General features: G+C 40.4%; 1 long non-coding RNA gene across 1 annotated transcript; it reads left to right on the top strand.

Annotated features, from left to right (window-relative positions):
• The first annotated feature begins 3,033 nt into the window (after positions 1-3,033).
• On the top strand, positions 3,034-7,617 carry LOC135984322 (uncharacterized). Its single transcript, XR_010602269.1, has 2 exons — positions 3,034-3,108; positions 4,741-7,617. It is a non-coding gene; the product is annotated as an uncharacterized LOC135984322 (long non-coding RNA).
• The last annotated feature ends 639 nt before the right edge of the window (positions 7,618-8,256 follow it).

Genomic DNA, 8,256 nt, shown 5'->3' with positions numbered 1-8,256 from the left:
CTCACTCAGTCCTTCTGTCATACAACAGTTTCACGGGCCTTGATTCACAGAATCAGGGTAACAAAACTTTATTCTTCCTGTCCCAATAACAGAGAAAACTGGGGATCCCACACCAGCCAAAGTAACCACTTTGAGTTGCTGTTGTTTCATGCCAGGCGAGTGGGTGTGCCTATGCAAACAAGATCAGCCCCTGGAGTTCTTTTCCACACTCGCCATAATTCAGCACCAGATGTCAGGATAGAGCTCATCCTGACTCTGCTTACACATGGAATATAATAACCTCAGAAATGATGCCTAAAGCCTCTTTTTCTACATGTAAATAGCTTCTCTCAGTTCTTTGATAACGGCCTGATGTAATGAGGGCCTCCAGTTCTCCCTCACTCTATGGGACCCCTGTGCCCACAAGTCAGCCAGAAACCTCTTCTGGGTGCAATCACCAGCACCTTTTATTTACAGTGTAAGCTCCCACTACCTTCTATTTACAGGCCACTCCAAACTAGCTACTTGGGGGGACAGCTAGCTTCTCCAACAAGCAGAGACGCACAGCCCTTTGCTTTGCTTTGCCCTGACTCGACTCAACCCCCCTTCCTTCCTGCCTGTGTGCCTGCCAGCCCTATATAGCCCCCGGCTAATAAGGCCTGCAGGTGCTTCTCTTCTATCAATTAGGCATGGCATACTTCACCAGCCCCAATTAATTCTTAATTGGAGCTGGGCTAACAGGGGCTGGCTCAGGACCTCCTGGCCAGCACCCTGTTACACCTGGTCTACAGTGAAAAGTTATATCAGCATTAGCTATGTTGGTCAGGGATGTGAAAGAGGGCTTCCGTCAATAAGCTAATGTTGTTCAGGAAGGTGGTGTTCCTACATGGACAGAAAAGCTCCTTCCATCAGCGTAGGCTGTGTCTACACTATGGGGCTAGGTCCACTGGGCTGATATAGTCTTTGTAGTGTAGACATACCCAATATTCTTGAAGCAAATGATATGGGTTTCTCTCTCTCATCTTTACAAACATGTGCAATGAAAGCCCCAAATCCTACAGGGGTGGTGTTACAAACTAGTGTTATAGGAAACTCTGGATTAAAATATATCAATAGGTTGGAACTTTTGCTTTCCTCAAAAGTCTCATTTTCTTTTTCTGTCCAAATCCACATAATATTTTTACATAACAAGGCAGACATTGGGCTAATAAATGCTGAATGTTTGGAATGGTTCTTCCATGATAGTTTAACATGGCCAGAAATGTTGTGGTACTGGTGCATTCTCAATTGCTTTTGTCTTCCCTTTTAACAGGTGCACCCCCCATGTATCTATACCATGCCCCAAGTCAGTAACCTGATTTGGTGAAAAAGGAAACCAAACCAAACCAAAAGAACCCCACACTAATCTTGGTAAACTTTAAAACTGTATTGTTGGAGTCTCTTTAGAATCTCTTCTAGGTTTTTAAAATGTTCCTTTGAATTCCTCCCAGTTATGACTGTCATCCAAATAAAGGACAACACCATTTACCCCATAAGGTAATATTTCATTCCTAAATAGTCCCTTTTATGTGTTCATGGTCAGACTTTTTTTTTTTTAATCTGGGAGTGTGTTCTAGTGGTTAGACTTTTCTGGGTCTGGCTCCCTCTCATATCCACTCCCTATCCCAGCTTCTGCCCCCTCCCCCTTCTTCTATATAAGCTCCTATCTCCCCAAACCAGCTCCTGACTCACCTGCTCCTATCCACCCCCCCCCCAATGCCCTGTCCCACTCTGTGCCTATATAGTCCTCCTATGCCAGGCCCCTCTGCGCCTATCTCCCTTTCCTCTTCTGCTTCCTGCTACCCTCAGTCTAAGAAAGAAATAATTTTTATCATTCTGCTTAAAGGTGGGCTAATGGATTTGTTCTATTTTTACCCAACCTATAGAATCACCGAATTGTGCTCCAAAGTCATTGAGGCATTTTTGAAAATGCACCCTATTACTGCAAGCTTACATACATTCATTATTTATTCTGCACCAGTCATGGTGAATCTTCACTCTCTCTGTTATTACTTTACCAAATGTTCAAGTAACTGAAAGTGTTATTACAGCTAGTAGGGAAATTGTAAATAGTTCCTGTTTCCAATCATCTGGCTAACTTATGTAATAGTTGATGGCAAATTGATATAATTTGATTACATTTTTATCTCTGAAATCTGTATTGTTCAGATTAAAAGAAAACAAACTTTCACAATTGGAATATTTTCTTTATCTTTTAAATTACTAACATGTGTTAGCATGCATCTTCCACATTCCATATAGCTGTACTGCAAGTGTTCCAAGTACTTTAATGACTTACAGATTTTTTGGCTTTGAATTACATATTTTAAATTGCTTTCATTCGTAATTCTCCAGATAGACCATCTGCCATTTCACAACAGATTGTGGTTATGAGCTTATCAACTGTTTCAAATTATTACAATAGATATCCAAAGTTATGTTTACTGTAACATGAGAAGTTTATATAGTCCATAGATTATTGGGAGATACCGCTCTCTCTTTTTAGAGGCCTTTTAAACTTTAATGTTAACAAGAGGATGAAAATATGCAGCACAGGAACCTGCTGCCACCACAGCACCCCCTGCTGGCCAAGGGGGCCTCTGCAGTGCCCAGCCTCTGTTTCTGCCTCTTCTGGACCTTTATAAACTCACCCAGTTAGGGTGACCAGACAGCAAGTGTGAAAAATCAGGACAGGGGGTAATAGTAGCCTATATAAGAAAAAGACCCAAAAATTGGGACATCTGATCACCCTACACTCAGTTCAACAATAGTTCAAACAGTCACCTCTGGGGGTTCAACTTATTGGGTCCTCCAGTGCATACAGGCCCTTTAGGCTCCAAGCCCACTTCAGTCTCTCTCTCAACCCAAAAGAATACAAAACACAAATTCACATATTTGCCTACCTAGCTGCCCTTTAAAGTCTCTCCCAGGCCTCCCTTCCTGGAAAACTTCCTCCCAGACTGTACTTGTGCTTCTTCAGTTATCAATTTCTACTGCTATAGACACAGTGCCCTCTTATTCCCTACAGTTTCCTGGAGTGTGTGTGGGGAGTGATGCACGCTCAGGGGAGTGTCACCTGATTCAAACAAGGTAAGGCTCATCCTGTAATCAAGGCTGATTTAGCCCCAGGCTCTCCATCCCATGGACAAGCCACCCTGTTAAAAACCCTTCAATTTTGTATCTACCTCTTCTGCTATTTAAGCTGGGATTAATTTGTTAAAGTTTTTCAATTCAAAACTATGAAACTTTCGATTAAGCAAGTGACTTTCCATCCAATTGATAAATTTATTCCAAATACCATAGGAGGCAGCTGCCTCCTAACAAACTCCTAAAACAAACATTTCAAAATGAAAATTGATATAAAACCACTGAAATAGCTTTAGTACTTCAACTAAAAGGTCCAGGTGAGGAAAACTCACAACTCTTTTAGCTACGTGAGTGCCTACCTCAAACACCATTTGTCATGGGGGGGATTCTAACATGAAGGTGTGCATGGAGGGTCATGTGGGTAACCAGCATTAAACCAAATGCATGGATTTGTCCCCTATAGCTTTACTGTAAAGCAGGCAAAAAAATGTACCTACTCAAGCTAGATTTCCAACTTTTACAGAAGTGTATTGTGTGACTCAGTAATTCTAAATTTCCTACATGGAATTTTCTAGCACTAATTTCTCAAGAATGTGTGGGACTTTCCTCTAAAGAATTGAGTGGAAGATTTCCTGAATTCCACTTTCTAGCTTTTAAACAAACCTGTTTAAACAAAACTTCATCTTAACCTTCATTCATTATATTAAAACATTTGCTGAATTGAGATCTGGATAAGACTTATTTGCTCCCTTTATCCTTCGTTTGGAAATTATGGGTTTAAAAATTTGCTTTTTTGTCTTAGTGGTAAGTCATAGACACACCCTTTCTCCCAGGGTTTTCTGACCACGCTCTTCATCAACCTTTCAACAATTTAGTTTCTCTAAGCTATTTTTCTGGACTTTTATTCTTTAGTTTTTCTCTTTTAGCTGAGGCTGTCAAGTAGGGCAAGCATATGGTTCTTTTTAAATTTATTTATTTTATTGGCAGGCTTGTATTTTACCTTCACTCCTGTAACTAGAACTTTCTTGTCCAAAGAAATGTAGGAACAGTCTTGCTTATTGTAGGTCTTTGCATTTATATGGGTCTATATGTATAAAGGACAGCATAAACATTAGGTTGTTGGCTTTAGTTTCAGGGTAACCTGAACACTGGCTCTATCAGTAGGTACAAAATTTTAGCTCCTATTTCTGGGAGTTATTTTAAAATGACGTCTTGCACTTTCACATTAACAACTATGCATACGGTTGCCAGTATTTCTTGGCATCAATTATGGTACTTTAAATAACTTTTCTGTGCAAAATATCATTTGATTATCTTGGACCCAATTAACCCATGCTTCTTGTGTATGTGATTTTTAATATGACAATGTAGGGGTTCTAATCTCTTGATGGGAAGCCCCCAGACCACATGAACTTCAGGCCCTGGTGTCTCTCAGGTTTTGACAATATATACTAGCCATCATGGATATGGTCCCTGCCTACTTATTTTATACTAGGGTGACCAGATGTCCCAATTTTATAGGGACAGTCCTGATTTTGGGGGCTTTGTCAAATATAGGCACCTATAACCTCCCACCCCCTGTCCTGATTTTTTACACTTGCTATCTGGTCACCCTATTTTATACTGCCTTAATAGATCCAGCTTCTGGAAAAGAGAGGGTGACTTTGCCAGTCAACTGCCAGCTCCCCAGCCATCAGTCTGACCCGAATCTCCCCAAGCATGACCTGATGGAACAGCACTACAATCACATGTCCACATCTGACCATAACGGAGCATCTTTATTTAACCTTACCCTCTTCCTCTGCCTGAGTTTCGTTGTGTCATTTGACTGAACCAAAATCACAGGTTTGTAAGTGAGATAAGAACATTGTGGTTGCATCCCTATTTAATAGGGTTCTAACCCTATTCCCAATGTCAAATTCATTATGACAATATTACCTTCCTCATGCAAGAGAAATGTAAAAAACAAAGATGATTTTGTATTGTAGCACTTAATTTATTAACTATGTGTGACTGATGAAAACCTAGAGCTTGAGATAATTGAAAAGGAGCCTAAAATATAGCTCTAGCAAAGGGCTGCAAAGTAGCATCAAAAGAAGCTTATAACCACAACACAACAGCTACATTTTGCATTATTGCCCATGACCTGTCCCTGACTTTTACTAAAAATATCCATGATAAAATCTTAGCCTTAGCCATAATAGAGGCATCCAATGAGAAATGAGAGACCAGGGTATCGCTTTGACTAATGCAACTACTGGTCAGATTGATATGGACTAATATTAACTGGAAGATTAGTATTTGTGATGGTGCAATCTTTAAAAACAGAGAGGCAAATAGCTGAAGATTTGTGGCTTTGTTTTGCACTGACTGTGTATGAGTAATCTGTATAGTTTATATTTATTCCTGATTCACTGTACACAACATAGGAAAGCCTTGTGATGTCAGATTTAAGTGTTTACATAACTATTCACAAAACAAAGAGAAAGCAAGTTCAGGCCTAGTGACTAGAAAATAATTAATTTAGGGAGTAACCTTGAAGTCCTTATTCAATCCTTAATCAGGCAAAACTCTTAGGCTCCACTGAAGTCAAAGTAGAAGATTTATCATTGACTTCAGGGGGAACAGGATTTCATTCTCCTGGTCCACACTAACCCCTCACTTCAAACTAAGATACACAACTTCAGCTATGTGAATAACGTAGCTGAAGTCGAAGTACCTTAGTTCGAACTTATGCGGCAGGCAGGCTCCCCCGTCGACTCCGCGTATTCCTCTCGCGGAGCAGGAGTACCGGTGTCGACAGCGAGCACTTCCGGGATTGATCCCAGAAGATCGATTGCTTACCTCCAGACCCGGAGGTAAGTATAGACCTACCCTCAGACTTCGAGACTTGACCCTTACTGTAGGAAGGGTGCAAGAGGGAGTTGCCATAAAAGATGCTCATGGGAGAGAATAGGGTTAGAAGGAGATATCTCAGGATGTGGAACTTATTGTTAAGGCTGTCACGGAAGTCACAGATTCCATGACTTTCTGGGACCTCCGTGACTTCCGCAGCTGCAGTGGCCGGTGTGGCTCACCCCAGAGCTGCCTGAGCAGCTGGACCAGGGCTGCCCACACTGGCTGCTGCTCATGCAGCCCCAGGGCCCCCCCCAGGAGCACCTAAGATTTAGTCAGGGGTATTTATAGTAAAAGTCATGGACAGGTCACGGCCATGAATTTTTCTTAATTGCCCGAGATCTGTCTATGACATTTACTAAAAATACCCATGACTAAATCTTAGCCTTACTCATTGTATATATCCTTGTTGAGATGTAAGCATCAATAAATTTGCTGACTAATAATAGCTAGATTGAGGGACAATTGAGGATACTTATATTAAAGCTAATGTTAAAATTATCTAATACACAGGTTAAGGAAAGAGTGTCAATACATTTGGGTATAATGCTTATGTTATCCAAAAGTACAAAGTTTGGTTTAAAAGTCATAAAATACATATAGTACATAATCTGCAGTATCCCAATATAAGGTTAATACATTTAATTATACATGGGATGACCATATTTCCCTATGCTGAATATGGGACACCTGGTAAAATTACTCGTATTCAAGTGAGTTCAATGGCAATCAATCAGAACTATGCAGTACAAATGTTTAAATTAACATCAAGTTGACTGAGCCCATTAAAAAGAAATACTGCATAGTAGGATTCTTTTTATTTACCTTCTTATCTTTAAAGCTTTAGGGTTCACACAGGGAGAGGTGACATACACGAACTCCCATACACCTCTCTCACACATGGAGGGTGGCCAACCGACCCGACTCTCCCTGTCTGGTGCTCTCTGCCCTCCATGCCTGGCTAGGCCCAGGATGGACCTGCCTCTCCTGGTACCTGATGCTGCGTCTTCCCAAGGCAAGATGTGGTGGGGACACGCAGGGTCAGATGCCCCCTATCCCCAGATTTTTGCCAGGGTTCACACCAGAATGTGGCCAGCAGCAGCCGCCTTTCAGCATTGTGTGATTAAAAATGCAATTAATCGTGACTTTTTTTAAATCTTGCAATTAATTGCGATTTTTTTTGGTACACCTCTACCCCGATATAATGCTGTCCTCAGGAGCCAAAAAATCTTACTGCGTTATATCAAACTTGCTTTGATCTGCCGGAGTGCACACCCCCGCCTCCCCAGAGCACTGCTTTACCGTGTTAAATCTGAATTAGTGTTATATCGTGTTGCATTATATCGGGGTAGAGGTGTAATTGTTTGACAGTACTAGTATATAGAGGTACACATAGATATATTTAAAATCTATTATCAATATATTGTATTATTGGCCAATGATCACCTCAGCCACTTTACTTGTATGTTGTACTGTTTTCCCGACTCTTTGTTCTTTTTGTCAAACTTTTTTAGACTGTAAGATCGTATGATTGTATATTTTCCTTTGTTTGTATAATGCATAGCAGATTATGATGCTACTGAAAACAAATGAATAATAAACTGTGTTCAATTTCAATTCAATCATTTTAAAATTAAGAATATTTAAATTTGGCAAATGTCTCTCAAACTTGGACAACTTTAACAAAAGTACAGAAAAGCAGTAGAAAAATCCTCTGGTGTTTGTATGACAAACTGGCTACTTCAAATGCTCATAACTTTAAAACTACTGAGCCAAATTTTCTTAAGACCTGGCTCAAATTTTATTCTCAGTGAGATATGAAAAACAAAACAAATCAAGTCTGAAGTTTCTAGGTTCTGTATTTTTAAAGTTATCCACACTGATTTTCCAATTAGAACTTATAAGGAACTGCAAATTCACCCAACCCACCACCAGCACTCCATCCCCTACATGAACAACTCAAAGATAAGTGAATTAATTTTGTTAAAACTTTCCACAAACAAAATGTTGCCATTTGACTTTTAGCCCACAAGATTTTGTTCCCCAGAAACTTATAGAATCATAGAAATGTAGGGCTGGAAGGGACCTTGATAGGTCAAAAAGTGCAGCCCCATGTGCTGAGGCAGGACCAAGTAAACCTAGACCATCCCTGACAGGTGTTTGTCCAACCTGTTCTTAAAATCCCCCGGTGATGGGAATTCCACAACCTACCTTGGAAGCCTATTTCAGAATTTAACAATCCTTATAATTAGGAAG

The sequence above is a fragment of the Chrysemys picta genome, chromosome 6 (assembly GCF_011386835.1).
Source record: "Chrysemys picta bellii isolate R12L10 chromosome 6, ASM1138683v2, whole genome shotgun sequence".
Classification (NCBI taxonomy): domain Eukaryota; kingdom Metazoa; phylum Chordata; order Testudines; family Emydidae; genus Chrysemys; species Chrysemys picta.
The sequence above is the reverse complement of the archived record's forward strand: the minus strand, read 5'-3'. Positions and strand labels throughout refer to the sequence as shown.